An 18458-nucleotide genomic window follows, 5' to 3' on the forward strand; every position below is an offset into this window, starting at 1 on the left:
GACGCCCATGTGGGGAGAGGGAGGGGCTGAGCCCCATAGGGTAGGCGGTTGAAGGAGGAATAAGGGGGCTCTGACAGGTGAGCAGAGGGGCCAGAGGAACAAGTGTTGGGGGCTTCAGGCTGTGAAGAGGGCACCGGCACACTTCAAAGTGTAGAAATGACCCCACAGCAAGAAACCTCCAGTGTGGGGAAACCCTGGCTCCTCCTATACTGCAATTCTTGGCCTATGGTCACAAAACTGGAGAAATTTCATGTTGAGAAAAGCTCCTGGGGGCCAAAGACAGCTCCATTTTTCTCTGTATGGCAAGGACAACTTCCTTCCTAGGTGGGAGGAGGTGGAAGCGGGTGGCTGGGGCTGGGAGGACAGGAAAAGGCTCAGGCATATCACCTCCCAGGCTGGTGACATACTTATTCCTTAAATAGTCCTGCCAGGTGTGTCCTGCTCATTGTCTTCATTTTGCATAGATGGGGAACCGAGTTCAGCAGCACTGACAGGGCATGCAATCCTGCCCCTCTGACTCGGGGCCCACTTATCCCACTGCAGCTGCCTCCCCATCCCAAAAAAGGATTGCTGCTAGGGGAGGGGCATGAGGCACACAGGACACTGGAGGCTCCCAGGCCTCTGGACGGTGACCTAATACCAAGGAGGAAAAGCGCTGGCATCCCAGCTCTTCCCTGGGGCAGCCTGATGTGCAGGCCCTGCTTGTGTGGATGGGAGGGTTTTGGTTTCTCCAGCCTCCTATTTGACCTTCCCCAATTGCCTGCATCTGCCTGCCTGGGGACCTGCTGACCTCGAAGGCCTGGGGCAGCCCTGCCTCACTCACACACTGGAGCATCAGAACCTAGCGTCTTACTCTGTTGCCCAGGCTGGAGTGCAATGGCATGATCTCAGCTCACTGCAACCTCCGATTCATGGGTTCAAGTGATTCTCCTTCCCCAGCCTCCCGAGTAGCTGAGACTACAGGCACCCGCCACTATGTCTGGCTAGTTTTTGTATTTTTAGTACAGACAGGGTTTAACTATGTTGGCCAGGCTGGTCTCGAACTCCTGACTTCATGTGATCCACCCGCCTTGGCCTCCCAAAGTGCTGGCCTGAGCCATAGTGCCTGGGCCATCAGAACCTTCTTACTGAGAGCTTATTAACCAGGAACCAGGCCTAGGCCAGGCAAGAGCCCCCAGACATGAGAGACCGGCAGCCTCAAGGGGCCCCAGCCTAGGGGGAGGCACACACATATTACAGAGCCAAGGCAGGGTGTGCTGCAAGAGGGGCTGTAGCCGGTGTAGCCTGTGGACAGCCTGGGGCCGTGATTCGTGGTTGGCCAGGTAGTTGGCAAGGGCGCCAACCGGACAGGTGAGCACAAGCAGGGCTTTGTAAAACGAGTAGGAAGCTACAGCAAGGGCCAAGTGACTCAGGCACAGAAACGAGAACATCCATGTGCAAAGGTGTGGGTTTTCCAAGTGTCTAACTTATGTCCCTACCGTGGTTCACAGAAGGCGCCTGACACTGGGACTACACGGAGCAGAAAGTGGCACCACCTTTGCCTCAGGCACTTCAATCTCCTTGGGGCTTGGGGGCACTTTCCGAAGCCACCCGCAGAACGGGCGTCCCAGGTGGCCGCTGGTTTTCTCCTCTTTCCCGGGGGCCCCCTCTGTAGCTACGGGGTGCAGCAGAGGCGAGAGGTCTCCACAGCTGGCACCCGGTGTCCCGGGAGGGAGGACCGGGGTCTGTCGCGGGCCCTGAGGCCAGGAGGCGACTGTGCCCTCGGCAGCCGCCCCACACCCGCCCCGCCCTCAGGCCACCAGAGGCCCCCTCACAGCGACGCCGGTGCCGCCCCCAAGTCTCCCTGGCGGGGCGGGCGGTCCCTACGGGCCCTGGCAGGCAGCGTTCTGCACCCGCAGGCTCCCCGCCAGCCGCGCCTTCCCGGCCACGCGGCCGCCCGCGGAGAGTGTTCCCGCCGCAGAGCCGAGGCGTGGGGCCAGGCAGCGCGGCCAACAGCCTTTGTCTGCGTCCTCCCGCGGGGTCTCGCGCGGGCGGGGGTGAGAGGGGCGCGGGCCCGTTGCCCTGCCTGGGGGTCGCCAGGGCCTTCGTGCCAAGGCCGTTTCCGCAAGGCGGGGTGTGTCCAGCAGGGCACCGGCTGTTAAGAGCCGCGGGGGCCTGCAGCCTGAGGGTGCACGGAGGGCGGGCTCACGGGGGTTTTGCACGCCCCCCGCCCCCAGCACACGCGCGCGCGCGCAGGCACATACACACACACACTGCTGGGCTCACCCTGCCCCTGAGGAACGCACGACAGGGGAGGGGGACAGGAGCCGACTGGTGCATCGCAAGGTCCCGGGCCTTGCTGAAAGGTGCTGTGGAGTCTTCGCGCCAAGACAGACCTGGGAGGATGAGCTGGAGCTGGCTGGAGGGATGGGGAGGAAGTGGGGCGACCTACGGACCCTCAAGTCCGTGGGCCGGGCGCGGGGTGTGCAGGAATGAGTACCTGGTGCATGCAGTGTCCCCAGCTTTCAGGCGAGCTGGAGAAACTGCAGGCTGGCTCGAATTTTGGAAACCCGTGTTAACCAGGACTTCAGGGACCTGCCTTCGTTAGGCTGTCCCTCACCTTGCCCTGCCAGCTCCACAAATGTTCCAGAGCTCTGTTAGGGTCATTAAATAACCCTGAATCCATACAGCAACACTGCGAGGGAGAGACTATTATACCAGGCTTACGCACGAGGAGTCCAGGCTCAAAGGTTAATTCCAAGGTCTGGGAGCCAATAAATAGCGGAGGCAGGATTTGAACCTGGCCCTCTGCGACTTCCAGCCAGCATCCTTCCACCCTCCTGGGTCCCTCTGCAGTTCACCTCGCTTGGAGGTCCTCGAGCACCAGAGCACCCGCTCCCCGGCCCGTAGGCACAGCCTACGGGGCAGAGTGGTGCCCTCGAGCAGCTCCGGCGGCCCAGCTTGGCCTGCCCGCCACTGACCTTCACCAGGATACAGAGGCCCTCATTTCGGCATTCCTTCTGGGAAGTGGGGCTGGAGAAGAGCAGGCAGATCCCTTTCCAAGGCAGTTTCCAAACTGCAGGTACAATTCACTCATGGGTTATAAAAGCAATTTTGTGGGTTGAGACAAGCATTGAAAAAAAAAAAAAAGGACAGGATAGAAAAAAATTAGAGTGCTTTATACGAGCCAAGGGTAGGTTTTGAGAAATGCTTCTTCTGTGGGTATGTACCAAGTTGTAATTTAAAGTGGTTTATGGTTCTGTTCTGCAGGGAGACAGAAGAAACCTCAGGGCCATGGCCTGGCCCCTGGGGTAGTGGGGAAGAGGCCTCCATCCTAGATAGGTGTCCTGGGCAGCCATTTGTTTTCACATTTTCCAGAGGTGCCAAGAAGAGGCCTATGACCCAGGGGAGGCAGGCCGTGACGCAACTGTGGACTTCTTAGTCCTCCAAACTGCCTCTGGGCACAGGATTCTCATGTGGGTATTACTGGTAGGAGCTTTGTTTGTTGGCTCCTGGATCCCACCAGCCCCAACTTCACCCATCCATGCACCCACCTACTCTCTCATGCTTATGCATGTGCCTTGGTTGGAATGCCCTTTCCCTGTCCACCCACAGACCCCGTGGCAGCCTTCACAAATATTAGAGGTGTCTGTCTCTGGAAGCATCCCCAATACTGCATGCTGACTTCGGCTCCTCCCCGTAGATCCCATAGGATCTTGTACCAAGGGCTCTTTATTGTGATTCTTTCGGCAGAATTGCTTGTTTATCCTCCACCAAACTTACCTGGCAACAAGTGGACTTTCCTACTCCATCTGCGCAACCCATTTCCCACCCCAAGTCCCCAGGCTAGTTCTGGAGCGACTCAAAACGCCCTGCTGCCACCAGCATGAACAGGCCTTCCCTTTCTCCCTCCCTCCCCCACATATCCACAGAGAAGTTTCCCTCTTTCCTACAGAGCCAGAGCACCTGCTTAGAAATGGCAAGAGCCTTCCTTGGCAAGAAGCTCTGCCCAGCGCTCTCTGGCTGTGGGTTGGCCAGGTCGGAGTGCTGGACCCCAAGGAAGGGGGCTGCAGGGACTGGCGCTGATATGTGCCCATGGAGCCAGGGCTTAACAGCTGCCCTGCCAGTGCTGGAGGGTATCCGGAGCTCTCCTGTGGCTGCCAGGCTGCCTGCCGGGCCTGCCTTTGTCTTGTCCTTCTGCAGTCTGGGCTCAGGCCCCTACTCACAGTGTGGAGCTGCCCTTAGGGTTCTGGCCCAGTGCCAGGCACTGGGGAGAGGCCTGCCCTGCCCTTAGGATACCCACATCCCCAGGATGGAGACAGCTTCAGTTATGAAAAAAGGCCAGCGTGCAGGGCTACAATGGAAGCCCCAAGGCAGGAGACCCCACTCTATCTGAGGAGCAGAAAGGCTCCCAGGAGAGCCCACTCTAGGACCCCATGGCCCCCGAAGACCCCAAGCTCACCAGCCTCCATCCAGCTCTGGTGTTCACTCAGGAACAAGAGGTGCTGGCATCCACGGGAGCGGCATTCAGAGGCCACAATTTGCTTTCTCATCCTGAGCCCCCCAGACTAAGTCTCCAGGATTTTCTGGGTTTATACAATAAGGGGTTTGGCTCATTTATTTTTTGCTTATTTCTAGCCCAATACACAAAAGCTCCAAAACATTTATCAGCAAGGTAGACCTGTGTGAAACCCTGAGCCAGCAGATCTCTTGAACCCTACAGTGGACTTGAAATGCGGTCAAGTCCAAGGCAACTGGTATCCATGCAAACCAGGTACTTCTGGTTCAGTGCTTTAATCCACCACTAACTGGCACAGCTGTTGTGTCCCCTCTCCCCCTCCTCAGCCTTATGCTACCACTTCTCAGGTTAGAGGGATGGCTTAGTGAGACATCTGCTTGCCACCACTGAAGTCAGGCCAGTGTCTTTTCTCTTCATGGAGGCCTCGTATGGTCCAGGCCAACCTGGACTCCGATTCTGTCTCTACCACTTACTAGTTGTAGCCTTAGACAAATTTATTTATTGCTCCATGCCCCAGTTTTCAGGTGTAAAGTTGGTCTCAACAGTATTTCCCTTGTCGGGTTGAGAACTGAATGAAAATGTTTTGCTCCTCACCGCATCCCTACAGCCTTGGTCAAAGACCTACCCCACACATCAGATTTGCATCAAATATTGGCCAGAACTATTGGTAACTGTTTAGATAAAACTTTTAGGAAGTTTAGAGTTATTGACCTCTTCGAAGGCCAGCCAATCATACTGTGCCCAGAGAAAGCATCTGATGGTATGTGAGCAAGTGGGCTGGGAAGGGAGGTGGGGAGAAAACACCATCCAAAGAGGCTGGAATTGGAAGCGTGTGCCCACACAGGCTTCTGGAGCCCATTGCCCCCTCTCTGAGGTGCATCTGTGGTGATGCTTGCTCAGGCTCAGCCTGCCCCTGCACAGTCACTGCTAATGCTCCATGTAGCAGCACCTGGGCAGGTGGGCATACAGCTGACACCTGGAGGCACCAAGGATCATTTGCTGATTTGAAATTTGTCCTCTAGGACAGTGACCTATTATGGTGGCATGACAGGCCCTCCCTTCCTGTGAGTTTCATTTTTGCCTCAGGTCTTGCCTTTTAACATTTTGGGACCTTTGGAATGATGGCAAATCACTGTTTTGCTGCACAGCAAAGCCATGAGTAGAATCGAGTCACTGTCCACCTGTGGAACTGGACCCCTCAGCCTTGCAGTTGCAAACTGTCTCCCTCTGCCAAAGCGACAGTCCATGTTTCTCCCTCGGGTCGGGGAGATGATCTGCTTTTATTAGAGGATATGTATAACCTTAACTCTCTAAGTACTCATTTCTCTGGCGAGGCTGGTCAGTATGTTTATTTGCCATCACCTTTTCTCCCTAGCTACTATGTCTGGGAGAAATCAAGCTAAGGACTTAGCAAACTCTGATATGGCACCTTCTGTGCTAGGCACTAGGGTCACAGTAAGCAGCTCTGCCTCTCACCACCTGTGTGACCTTTGGAAAATGACTTTTCTGTGTCCCAATTTCCTTACCTGCAGATTTAACAGATGAGGAAACTTCTCATTTTTAGAATTCTATGTGTTAGTACACAGTACTTAGAACAGTGCCTGGCACATAGAAATTAGTATCAGTGAGGATGATGATGCCAAATGCAATGATCAAGATCTCTCTGCCCTTAAGGACCTTATGTAGCCTCATCACCTCATCACCTCATCACCATAGAATTTAGGGCAGGCTCCTTCAACTACCAATTTGCTTGGGCAATATTCTTGTTTGCCAGCACTTCAGTGATGGGCGGAATGAAGGACTCATTCCTTTCTGTTCTGGTCTGTTCTCCCAAGTTCATTGTCTCATTGAAACTCTGTGCTGTGTAATATTTTGCATACACAGTATGGTTATGTATTAGTCAATTTTTTTTTTTTTTTTTTTTTTTTTTTTTTTTTTTTTTGAGGCGGAGTCTCGCTCTGTCGCCCGGACTGGAGTGCAGTGGCCGGATCTCAGCTCACTGCAAGCTCCGCCTCCCGGGTTTGCGCCATTCTCCCGCCTCAGCCTCCCGAGTAGCTGGGACTACAGGCGCCCGCCACCTCGCCCGGCTAGTTTTTGTATTTTTAGTAGAGACGGGGTTTCACTGTGTTAGCCAGGATGGTCTCGATCTCCTGACCTCGTGATCCGCCCGTCTCGGCCTCCCAAAGTGCTGGGATTACAGGCTTGAGCCACCGCGCCCGGCCGTATTAGTCAATTTTTATGCTGCTGAAAAAGATATACCCGAGACTGGGAAGAAAAGGAGCTTTAATTTGACTTACAGTTCCACATGGATGGGGAGGATCATGGCACAGTGCAAAAGTCACTTCTTACATGGCAGCAGCAAGAGAGAAATGAGGAGGAAGCAACAGTGGAAGCCCCTGATAAACCCATCAGATCTTGTGAGACTTTTTCACTATCATGAGAATAGCACTGGAAAGACTGGCCTCCATGATTCATTTACCTCCCCCTGGGTCCCTCTCACAACACGTGGGAATTCTGGGAGATACAATTCAAGTTAAGAGTTGAATGGGGACACAGCCAAACCATATCATTCCACCCCTGTGCCTTCCAAATCTCATGTCCTCACATTTCAAAACCAATCATGCCTTCCCAACAGTCCCCCCAAAGTCTTAACTCATTTCAGCATTAATCCAAAAGTCCACAGTCCAAAGTCTCATCTGAGACAAGAAAAGTCCCTTCCATCAATGAGCCTGTAAAATCAAAAGCAAGCTAGTTACTTCCTAGATACAATAGGGGTACCGGTATTGGGTAAATTCAGCCATTCCAAATGGGAGAAATTGGCCAAAACAAAGGGGCTACAAGGCCCCATGCAAGTCTGAAATCCAGCAGGGCAGTCACATTTTAAAGCTCCAAAATAGTCTTCTTTGACTCCATATCTCACATCCAATTCATGCTGACAGCAAGAGGTGGGTTCCCATAGTCTTGGGCAGCTCTGCCCCTGTGGCTTTGCAGGGTATACCCACCCTCCTGGCTGCTTTCACGGGCTGGCATTGAGTGTCTGTGGCTTTTCCAGGTGCACAGTGCAAACTGTAAATGGATCTACCATTCTGGGATCTGGAGGACGGTGGCCCTCTTCTCACAACTCCACTAGGCAGTGCCCCAGTAGGGACTCTGTGTGGGGGATCCAACCCCACATTTCCCATCTGCACTACTCTAGCAGAGGTTCTCTATGAGGGCCCCGCCCCTGCAGCAATCTTCTGCCTGGGCATCCAGGCATTTCCATACATCTTCTGAAATTTAGGTGGAGGTTCCCAAACCTCAATTCTTGATTTCTGTGCACCTGCAAGCTCAACACCACATGGACGCTGCCAAGGTTTGGGGCTTCCACCCTCTGAAGCCACAGCCCAAGCTGTACATTGGTCCCTTTCAGTCATGGCTGGAGTGGCTGGGACACATGGCACCAAGTCCGTAGGCTGTACACAGCACGGGGACCCTGGGCCTGGCCCATGAAATCACTTTTTCCTGCTGGGCCTCCAGGCCTGTGATGGGAGGGGCTGCTGTGAAGGTCTCTGACATGGCCTGGAGACACTTTCCCCATGGTCTTAGAGATTACCATTAGGCTCTTTGCTACTTAGGCAAACTTCTGCAGCTGGCTTGAATTTCTCCCCAGAAAATGGAGTTTTCTTTTCTACTGTATCATCAAGCTGCAAATTTTCTGAACTTTTATGCTCTGTTTCCCTTTTTAAACGGAATGCTTTTAACAGTACCTAAGTCACAACGTGAATGCTTTGCTGCTTAGAAATTTCTTCTGCCAGATACCTGAAATCATCTCTCTCAAGTTCAAAGCTCCACAAATCTCTAGGGCAAGGGCAAAATGCAGCCAATCTCTTTGCTAGAACATAAAAAGAGTCACCTTTGCACCAGTTCCCAACAAGTTCTTCATCTCCATCTGAGACCACCTCAGCCTAGACCTTATTGTTCATATTGCTATCAGGCTTTTGGTCAAAGCCATTCCACAAGTCTCTAGGAAGTTCCAAACTTTCCCACATTTTCCTGTTTTCTTCCGAGCCCTCTAAACTGTTCCAACCTCTGTCTGTTACCCAGTTCCAAAGTCACTTCCACATTTTCGGGTATCTTTTCAGCAATGCCCCACTCTACTGGTACCAATTTACTGTATTAGTCCATTTTTACACTGCTGACAAAGACATACCCGAGACTGGGAAGAAAAGGAAGTTTAATTGGACTTACAGTTCCACCTGGCTGGGGAGGATCATGGCGGAGGGTGAAAGGCACTTCTTACATGGCAGCAGCAAGAGAGAAATGAGGAGGAAGCAAAAGCAGAAATCTGATAAAACCCATCAGATCTCATGAGATTTACTCACTATCACGAGAATAGCACAGGAAAGACCAGCCCCCATGATTCAATTACCTCCCCCTGGGTCTCTCCCACAACATGTGGGAATTCTAGGAGATACAATTCAAGTTGAGATTTGAATGTGGACATAGCCAAACCATATCAGGCTACTTGGGGGTTTAAGAATTCATATAACTAGGCCGGGCGTGGTGGCTCAAGCCTGTAATCCCAGCACTTTGGGAGACCGAGACGGGTGGATCACGAGGTCAGGAGATCGAGACCATCCTGGCTAACACCGTGAAACCCCGTCTCTACTAAAAAATACAAAAAACTAGCCGGGCGACGTGGCGGGCGCCTGTAGTCCCAGCTACTCGGGAGGCTGAGGCAGGAGAATGGCGTAAACTCCGGAGGCGGAGCTTGCAGTGAGCTGAGATCCGGCCACTGCACTCCAGCCTGGGCGATAGAGCGAGACTCTGTCTCAAAAAAAAAAAAAAAAAAAAAAAAAAAAGAATTCATATAACTTGCTCAGCCAGAGAAAGCATAATTTATAATTCAGATATTCCAGCAATTATAAACTTTTCCTACCCCAAGCAGATGCACATGTGTTTTATTAGAGGGGGTGGGAGGAGAAGAACAGAGCTGTGCTTAGGTGTGAAAAGAACTAAAAACAAAACTAAGAGACAACCTAACAAACAAAAAACACCCAGGCCAAGGCTCATGGCATCTCCACTTCTTTAATGCTGAACAATATTCTTCATATAGTTGTAATATGATCTCAAGAGTAACTGAGACTTCATGGTGTAAAAATATTACTTTTAAGGATGGCTAGTTTTTTGTTTTATACAGTACTTTGGGAGGATTAGGGTTTTAAGTTTATAGTGTCATCGGATTTTATTTCACATTATGATGAAAATCAAAGCCATGGATAACGTTGCATTTTGCAGGGGTTATTGTTTTACTGTAACCTAAAGTCCATGTAGCAGTGGTTCTCAAACTAGAGCATGCAACAGAACCCCCAGGAGGGCATGGTAAAACACACTGCGGGCCTCGCCTTGCATTTCCAGCAAGTCCTCCATGCAGAGATGTGACTGCTGGTCCCACACCACACCTGGAGACCTGCCATACACAGGAAACAAAAACTTACCTGTGTCTCACGGTTGTAAACCATGGCACTAGGGCTCTGGCCCTCCTCTCTTTATGTCAAGGAGTCAGGCACCATCTGGAAACCACCCAGGGATTTGTAATTCTAATTCTTGATCCCACTTCTTTGGTTTGTATCTTGTAGTTATTTAACATGAAAACACCATAAGGTTATTTATCCTTGGAAAAAACATAATAGTTTATTCCTGCTGACTTTTGTCACATATTACACATTCTGTCTTTGAATTACACTAATTTCTGATTACGAATGAGCCTGTGAAAGGATAGTTCCAGCTAGAGAAACAGAACCCATAATTGGTTTCAGCTTGCTTTCTCTGGCCCTTTCCTAGATGGCTTCTAGGTCACCCCTCACCCCCAGCATTCTCTGAAGTCTATTTGTTGAGAGCTGGAGCCCAGCCTGTGTCAGTTACGAAGTAATCACATGGAGTCTAAAAGCAATTCCAAAAACGTATTGGCGGGACACCTGGCTGTCCTCTCCTTGCCCCACACAGATGACAGGGCACAGATACTCTACTTTCCTGAAGATGAAGACATCTGCTTTTCCCAGAACAGACCTTAACTGCAGGGTCACAGTTGTCCTTCAGTAGGACGATCTCAGCTAAAATCTGCTTTCTGCAGAGCAGGAAAAAACCCTGAACTCGGTCCCACCCCAGGGCTGATGGAAAGCTTGGCTGGAGCGGAGCACTGGGCTGCCACGAACGCCAGGGAACAGGGCCTTGGTCAGCAAAGAACGAAGCCGGGTGGTCTTATTCCAAACATCCTCTGAATAACCAAGTGGCCTCCAGGTTTGACAGCTCATAACCTTTTAAAAAGTGGTAAAATACAATTTTGCACAAAGGTCTGGCCGCAGTTGGCAAACCAGGTGCATTGCATGAAATGCTCATGTGAAACCCAAGCAGTAGGGCGGGCAGCTGGAACAATCGCTGTCTAAGCACAGTTAACACCCACACAGCCCTGGGGAAGGGCAGCTCTGCACAAAGGGCATGTCTGAAGGAAAACAGCACCAACATGTTCATTTATGGCAGAGAAAAACCAAGCTGCTTCTTTCTTCCTCTTCCCCTCAATCTGTATTAATAAAGAGGCTTTAATATAATAAAGAACTCCAAAATTTATCTAGATTGCAGCAACCTGACCAAGGTGCCACTATACCTTTCAGAGCTTTGGTATTTGCAAAAGGCAAGTCACCAGTGGTGGGGAGGACATATGACAAGTTAGCATCAGTCTGCCCCCTGGTAAGTGCCTTAGGGTCGTCCCAGAGAAAATGTAGTTCCTAATGGCCAAATCCAAAATGCATTGCACCAAATGGCTACCATGTATGTTGCGGTGAGCTGTAATTGTTTTCATGGCTAATAAGGGGCTGAGCCTCTGAGTCTGTCCTTAAAGATGACAACTACAGAAGGCAGCTGTTTTGGAGTTTCACCTCCACCCTGTGTTACTGAGCATGGGCTTCCATCATGAGATTCATAGCAATGCTGCTCAGGGCTGAGGGATCATTCTACTCTACTCAAAACTCTCTTGGTGTTCTGGATTCAACACCAGAGAGCACAGTTTCCCAGTGAGCATTAATTAATTGGCAAATAAACAGGTGAGAATGGCATCCTGTTTACATACAGCAGACCAGTGTGAGCCCCACAAGAATAAGACCTCACTATTTTAAGTATAAGCTTTTTTTTTTTTTTTTTTAGGCTGGGAGTTGGGTGCAGGCAGCTGGACATTAAAGGAAGACCATCTTGGATGGGCACGGTGGTTCATGCCTGTAATCCCAGCACTTTGTGGGGCCAAGATGGGTGGACCACTTGAGGCCAGGAGTTCAAGACCATCCTGGCCAACATGGTGAAACCCCATCTCTACTAAAAATACAAAAATTAGCCAGGTGTTGGGGGACACGCCTGTAATCCCAGCTACTTGGAAGGTTGAGGCATCAGAATTGCTTGAACCCAAGAGGTGGAGGTTGCAGTGAGTTGAGATTGCACCACTGCACTCCAGTCTGGGTGACAGAGACTCCATCTCAAAAAAAAAAAAAAAAAAAAAAAAAAAAAAAATCATCTCTATGCGAATGATATGAGGTAATACAGTTGTTAGGAAGCTAGATCTAACCATTCCACAATATACGGACAGTAGTAGCCCCTTATCCTCACTGTCACTTTCCATGGTTTCAGCTAGCGGTGGTCAACCGCATTCCAAAAATTTAAAAAAATTCCAGAAATACACAATTTATAAGTTTTAAATTGCACACTATTCTGGGTAGCGTGAAGAAATCTCACATGGTTCCATTCAGAACATGAATCATCCCTTTGTCCAACATCTCCACACTATAGACACTATCTGCCCGTTAGTCACTTAGGCCTGAGTCCTAACAGGAATCTCATTCTGACCAAGCTGCTGTATATGCGCACGTGTTTGTGTGTGTGTGCTCACATGGGCACACAGAAGTGGAGTGGGGATCCTCATTTATCCACCCACAGACTTCTCTGGTAAAACAAGAGGGCTGGATTATCAGGGTTTTCAAGACCTCAGAGTTTCTGAGGGCTCCTGCAGCGATAGCTCCCCCTGTGTCTTCCCCATTCCCCCCATAACCAGAGCAGCGCTCTATACCAGGTGTGTCCAATCTTTTGGTTTTCCTGGGCCACACTGGAAGAATTGTCATGGGCCACACATAAAATACACTAATAACAGCTGATAACCTATAAAAAAAAAATCACAAAAAAACCTCATGTTTTAAGAACGTTTACAAATTCTGTGTTGACCACATTCGAAGCCATCCTGGGCCGTGGGTTGGACAAGCTTGCTCTGTACTTTGCTTATGAGTTGAGATTACCTATAAAATTCCATCCTGCATTTGCAAACCTGAACGAGAAAGGCTCCAAGTCACTGGGCTGGAGCTCTAGTCTTGTCCAGGCCCTGGTTCCTGGGTTCTGTGGTTCTGTAAGCGGAAACGGCAGCTGGGGCCTGGAGGCCTGGGTACAGCTGAGTAGGGAGCACTCGTGTGGGGCTAAATGAATGCAGTTGAAGGATCTGGAGAGTCTGGGACCCTACGTGTCTTCCTTCTTTGCCTCCTTCCCAAGGACGCACTCTCTGAGATATTTTCTGGGCGTTTCGGATCCTGGCCATGGGGTCCCTGAATTTATTTCAGCTGGGTATGTGGACTCACACCCTATCAACCACATATGACAGTGTCACTCGGCAGAAGGAGCCGCGGGCCCCATGGATGGCAGAGAACCTTGCGCCTGAACACTGGGAGAGGTATACTCAGCTGCTGAGGGGCTGGCAGCAAATGTTCAAGGCGGAACTGAAGCGCCTGCAGAGGCACAACAATCACTCAGGTGTGCATGCGGCAGAGATGGACGCTTCCCCCATCCCACCCCACCCTGCAGAGGGCCCTGGGCTGACCTCCAATGAGCAATGCTGACTTGCACCTGCTGTGGCTTTTGGCAAAACCTGGGAAATCTGGTTGGTGGAGTTGAGAGCTTCCCATTTGCCTGTGTATCTTCTGGACTGTTCCTCTCTCCCCCAGGACCCTTTATCCTCTGCCATATCCCCCTTCCCAATATCCCCATCTCCTTTCCCACTCTAAATTTGCCCATTCTGTGTCTCACTTCCTGGTAGCCAGGCCTAGTGACTTGCTTGCTTATGCATAATGACATTAACTTTCCCAGGGATATTTCTGGCTCCTGCCTCTCTCTCCCTCCTCCACTGCACTCAAATAGCCACAGTTTATCAATCGATCATTCCTATTACAGGATAAGTTCCCAAGGCAGGAATTATCACACATCACACTCCTTTGGCATGCAGTAGGTACTTCACAAATACCTGTTGTCAGAGTGGTATAATGGACACTGGCGACTCAGGAAGGGTAAGGGTGGAAGGTGGGCGAGGGGTGAAAATAACCACCTACCGAGTACAACATATACGATTCGGGCGACAGATACACTAAAAGCCCAGACTTCACCACTACACGATTCATCCATGCAACCAAAACCTACTTGTATCCCTAAAGCTATTTGAACAACAACAACAACAACAAATTTAAAAAACAACCTTGCTGTCAGGTGGGCTTCCATAAGAGGGACCTCCTGGGGACTCAGCAATGCCACAGCAGGCCTGGGGGCTGAGGTAACGTAGACCAGAGGACGCTTCCAGCCATGCCCCCACTCCCAGCACTTGAGAGTCCACCTCTGTCCCTGTGTGGACCCCTCTGGGCTTGCATGTGTGTTCCAGGGTCTCACACTTACCAGAGAATGATTGGCTGTGAGCTGCTGGAGGATGGAAGCACCACAGGATTTCTGCAGTATGCATATGATGGGCAGGATTTCCTGATCTTCAATGAAGACAGCCTCTCCTGGCTGGCTGTAGATAATGTGGCTCACACCGTCAAGCGGGCATGGGAGGCCAATCAGCATGAGTTGCAATATCAAAAGAATTAGCTGGAAAAAGAATGTATTGCCTGGCTAAAGAGATTCCACAGCCCCAGCCTCTCTCCTCCAGCTCTCTGGTCTTTTTTGAGGATGCTCATCACAGTGGCCAAAACCAACCAGAGGCCAGGGGCTCTGGAAGTGCAGTCTGATGCGTATAGCCTCCTGGGGCATGGAAGGGCAGAGATGAGATTAGATGGGGGCTCACAGGGAGAGCCTATGGGAAAGACACCCTACAAACAACAGGTAAAGAGAGGAGGCCTTGTTCCTGCATTGCCTGAACAACTGTTTCTGTACATAACTCCTCTAATCTAGGTTACATCCACTCTATCCTGAAGCCATCTCTTTAGTTGGCCTGTTGTGATCTCATGGCTAGAGCCCCCCACGAACTTTCTCTGGTTACTTTTGGGTAGCATCTTGACAAGATTTGACAGTTCCCCTTTTCTTGACAGAGTGGAGTACCTCCAAGGGCACCTTGTTTTTGGGGATCCATTGAGGCAAATTCTTCCGTCAATGATAAGCTGGGAAATTCTTTGGGAGGTGGAGCAATTCTTACAAATTGTTTAGTTAACAAAGAGCTCACACACCACCAGTAGGAGTGAAAATCTGGATTTACCAGGACAAACAGAGGGTCTCTGCTTTAATAAAGGCTTAATGACAAGATTCCTTCCAGTAAAGAGCTCTCCTTATACCTTAAAGATACGATTCAATTGGTCAACTTTTAGTTAATACAGAACTTTTCGTGTATGATCTTATTATTCAAAATGAATTACCCCTGCATCATGCTACAGGAAATACCTAGACACAGGTGCCTTTCCTCATAGGAGTAGGAGGGGTTTTCTCAGTTGTGGCCAATAGCAGGGGAGGTATCTGGCCACAATTATGAATATGGAGCATCTGCTAAAAGTACAGGCTTTGGAGGCAGATGATTGGAGTCTGAGCTTTGACTCTCCCATTCCCTAGCTGAAAAACTCTCTCTTAATGGTTGCAGGTAACAGAAACCTATGTAAAGCAGCTCAAGCACAAAGTGGGATGCTATTTTAAAGGTGGGAATCAGGGCAGTGTGGGGACCTGAGAGATCAAAACCAAGATGTGAATGATTTTATCCATGAGGTAGGGACGTGGCTGCTAGCATAAAGCTCATCCTCCATCACACCACCACTCTATAAGAATGGGCATCTCTCTCCCAGCTCTGGTTACTAAAAGGAAAAGGAAGTCACAGGAGGACTCTGACGTGCATTAGATCATGTGGCACCTCTGGGCCTAATCATCAAGACCATCAGGACAAGCCTCTAAGACAAGCCATAGCTAACAGTCCTGGCAAGAACTAAATGGTACACTCAATATGGTTTAAATGAATTCAACAAAGACAGCATCTGTAAGGGGATAATCAGGACTGAGGAAACCAGTATGGGATGGTGAAGTGTCCAGAGACATGTGACAGAGGGAAGCATTACCTCCACCAGACGTGAATGGTAAAAGAGAATATTGTTATCATAGTTCAGCAAAAGCTGCTCCCCAGGCAGAGGATGCTCCTTGTGAGAGCTGTGACCGTGGCCCCCGGTGGGACTGTAGTGAGGTGGGTTGTGGAATGAAGCCCCAACCTCTCTCTCCTCCAGCTCTCTGGTCTTTTTTGAGGATGCTCATTGCAATGGCCGAACCCAACTAGAGGCCAGGGGCTCTGGAAGTGCAGTCTGATGCGTATAGCCTCCTGGGGCACGGAAGGGCAGAGATGAGATTAGCTGGGGACTCACAGGGAGAGCCCAACCAGCACACACACACTGTTTTAGGCTAGGGCTGGGCAGGAGGATTAAGATTGGTGCCTCTCAACACAAGCACATGTTGGAATGGGGTAGGGTCATTTTCCAAAATATGCTGTGTTTGGCAGAAGGGGTTCCTGTAGTTAGAAAAAGTGAAGCTAACAGGCCAAAAAAGCAATAAACTTGAGTAAAATCAAGAGGTATGATAAAGCTTACCCTACAGAAATGGATAAGAAAAATGTGCATAAAAGCACTGTGTAAACTGTAGGGCTCTGTTCCCTTTTCATGAGGCCATCAGTCATACTGGATTAGGGGCCCACCCTACTACTGCAGGATGACCTCACCTTCCCACATTACATCTGCAACAACCCTATTTCCAAAGAAGGCCACATTCTGAGGTACTGGGGGTTACAATTTCATGAATTTTTGGCGGAGGAAACAATTCAACTCCTAATACATCTCTACCCAACCTCTGTAGGTTCATTCAATCCACCAAAACTTCTTGGCTCCACTGGATTATCCAGCAGTTAGGAAACCAAGATCATTAAATGAATGCACCGCAGCTACAGTGAGACTGACTACCTTAGCTTACCTCTATGAGAGGAGTTAAGCCAAGGGGATCTGTGGAATTTTGGAGGGTTTGGGGGCATTTAGGGGCAGGGGGCAAACGTCCTTCCTTTAAATCCCAACACTTAGTTCTCTTCCATTTATAAGACCCGCCCCTCCATCCCAACCCCTGCACCACAGGACAAGGAAGTGTTCTTGGCCTTCAACTTTCATCCCTGATGGTGAAAGCAGCTTCTCCTCTGGATCCTCAGGTTTCTGATGCCTGCCTGGCTGGTTCTCAGTAAGAAGGTCAAGTTCAACCAGAGGGGAGATCATGATGCCTTTCAGTAGTTAAATATGAGTTCAGACCCCGGGGTCCGGACAGAAGATTTGGAGTCCCACCAGCTGGGCATAAGTGGCTCACACCTGTAATCCCAGCACTTGGGGAGGCTGAGGCGGGTGGATCACTTGAGGTTAGGAGTTCGAGACCAACCTGGCCAACAAGGTAAAACCTCGTCTCTACTAAAAATACAAAAATTAGCCCGGCTTGGTGGTGCAGACCTGTAGTCCCAGCTACTAGGGAGGAGGCTGAAGCACGGGTATTACTTGAGCCCGGGAGTCGGAGGTTGCAGTGAGCTGAGATTATACCATTGCACTTTGGCCTGGGTGACAGAGTGAGGACTCTACCTCAAAAAAAAAAAAAAAAAAAAAGGGGGTCCCTTGGACCCAAGATTTCCGAAAAACACTCAGACTGCGGGGACTCCTGCTGAGGGAGAAGCCCCAAACTGTGGCTTCAGGGAAATGCACCAAGGCTCTCACTGAGGCCGCCTTCTCCAACAAGCTCCCCTTCTGCTTCCCCATGGCTGGCATGGCTGAGTAAAAAGGACACTGAGCACAGCCCATGCATGAAAGCCTTGCCATGCAGCAGGATAAAACCCATAATGCCACTCAGCGTGACTTGGTTATAAATCTAGTTTGATTACAAGACTAATCTCTGGCCATTTGTTCTGTTTCTGGTTTGTGAACCAACTGAAGATGTGAGCAGGGCCTCAGCTAACCTACAAATAGCACATGTGTGCAAACTGGAAAAATGAATCCTTCTTCTGGGAGGACGTAGCCCAGGCCAGGTCACCTGGCTTGGCCAGCAGAACACAGAGTGGATTTTGGTCCCGTTTGTTCCCCAGTGGGTTATCTATCCTTGTGCAGGGCACAAGCTTACATGGCAACTCTGGTCATATCATTAGAAAACAGACAGAAATGGGCTGCACACCAGAATGAATGATTTGGAAGGGAAGGGTGACGGTATAAAGAATAGGCCAATTCATTCAAAATGGTAGAAGCAGAATGCCAAATTCTACCCACTCTTACCAATGCTCTGAGCTGGGAAGCACAGGAAGCTGCTGCTTTTCCTCTTCCCCTTGCCCCCACTCCGTGTTGGCTACACCAGCAGAGTCTTCTGCATTTGCCCCTGGGTGGGAGTTGGGAGTGAAGGTCTGGGCCAGAAGGTTCTGCTGAGCTGAGCTGCTGGATGGCAGCTGGAAGGCCAGGCTGGCTGAAGCCCTGGCGAGGTGACACTGGGTTTGAGGCAGGTGCAGTGGCAGCAGCCAGACCTCTGAGGACACAAATGGGCCAGAGAGTGGGAAGAATGGAGCTGGGGGGAAGAGGAGGGGGGACAGCCTCTGAGAGGAGGCTACGGGGTGAAATGGGAAGCCACCAGAATGGAAAAGGAAGTGAAACCAAGGGAGAAA

General features: G+C 50.3%; 1 protein-coding gene across 1 annotated transcript in view; it reads right to left on the reverse strand.

Annotated features, from left to right (window-relative positions):
- Positions 1-18458, reverse strand: part of STX6 (syntaxin 6) — a 73826-nt gene that overhangs the window by 2429 nt on the left and 52939 nt on the right. The gene's annotated exons all lie outside the window — the stretch shown is intronic.

This window comes from Rhinopithecus roxellana, chromosome 8 (assembly GCF_007565055.1).
Source record: "Rhinopithecus roxellana isolate Shanxi Qingling chromosome 8, ASM756505v1, whole genome shotgun sequence".
Classification (NCBI taxonomy): Eukaryota; Metazoa; Chordata; class Mammalia; order Primates; family Cercopithecidae; genus Rhinopithecus; species Rhinopithecus roxellana.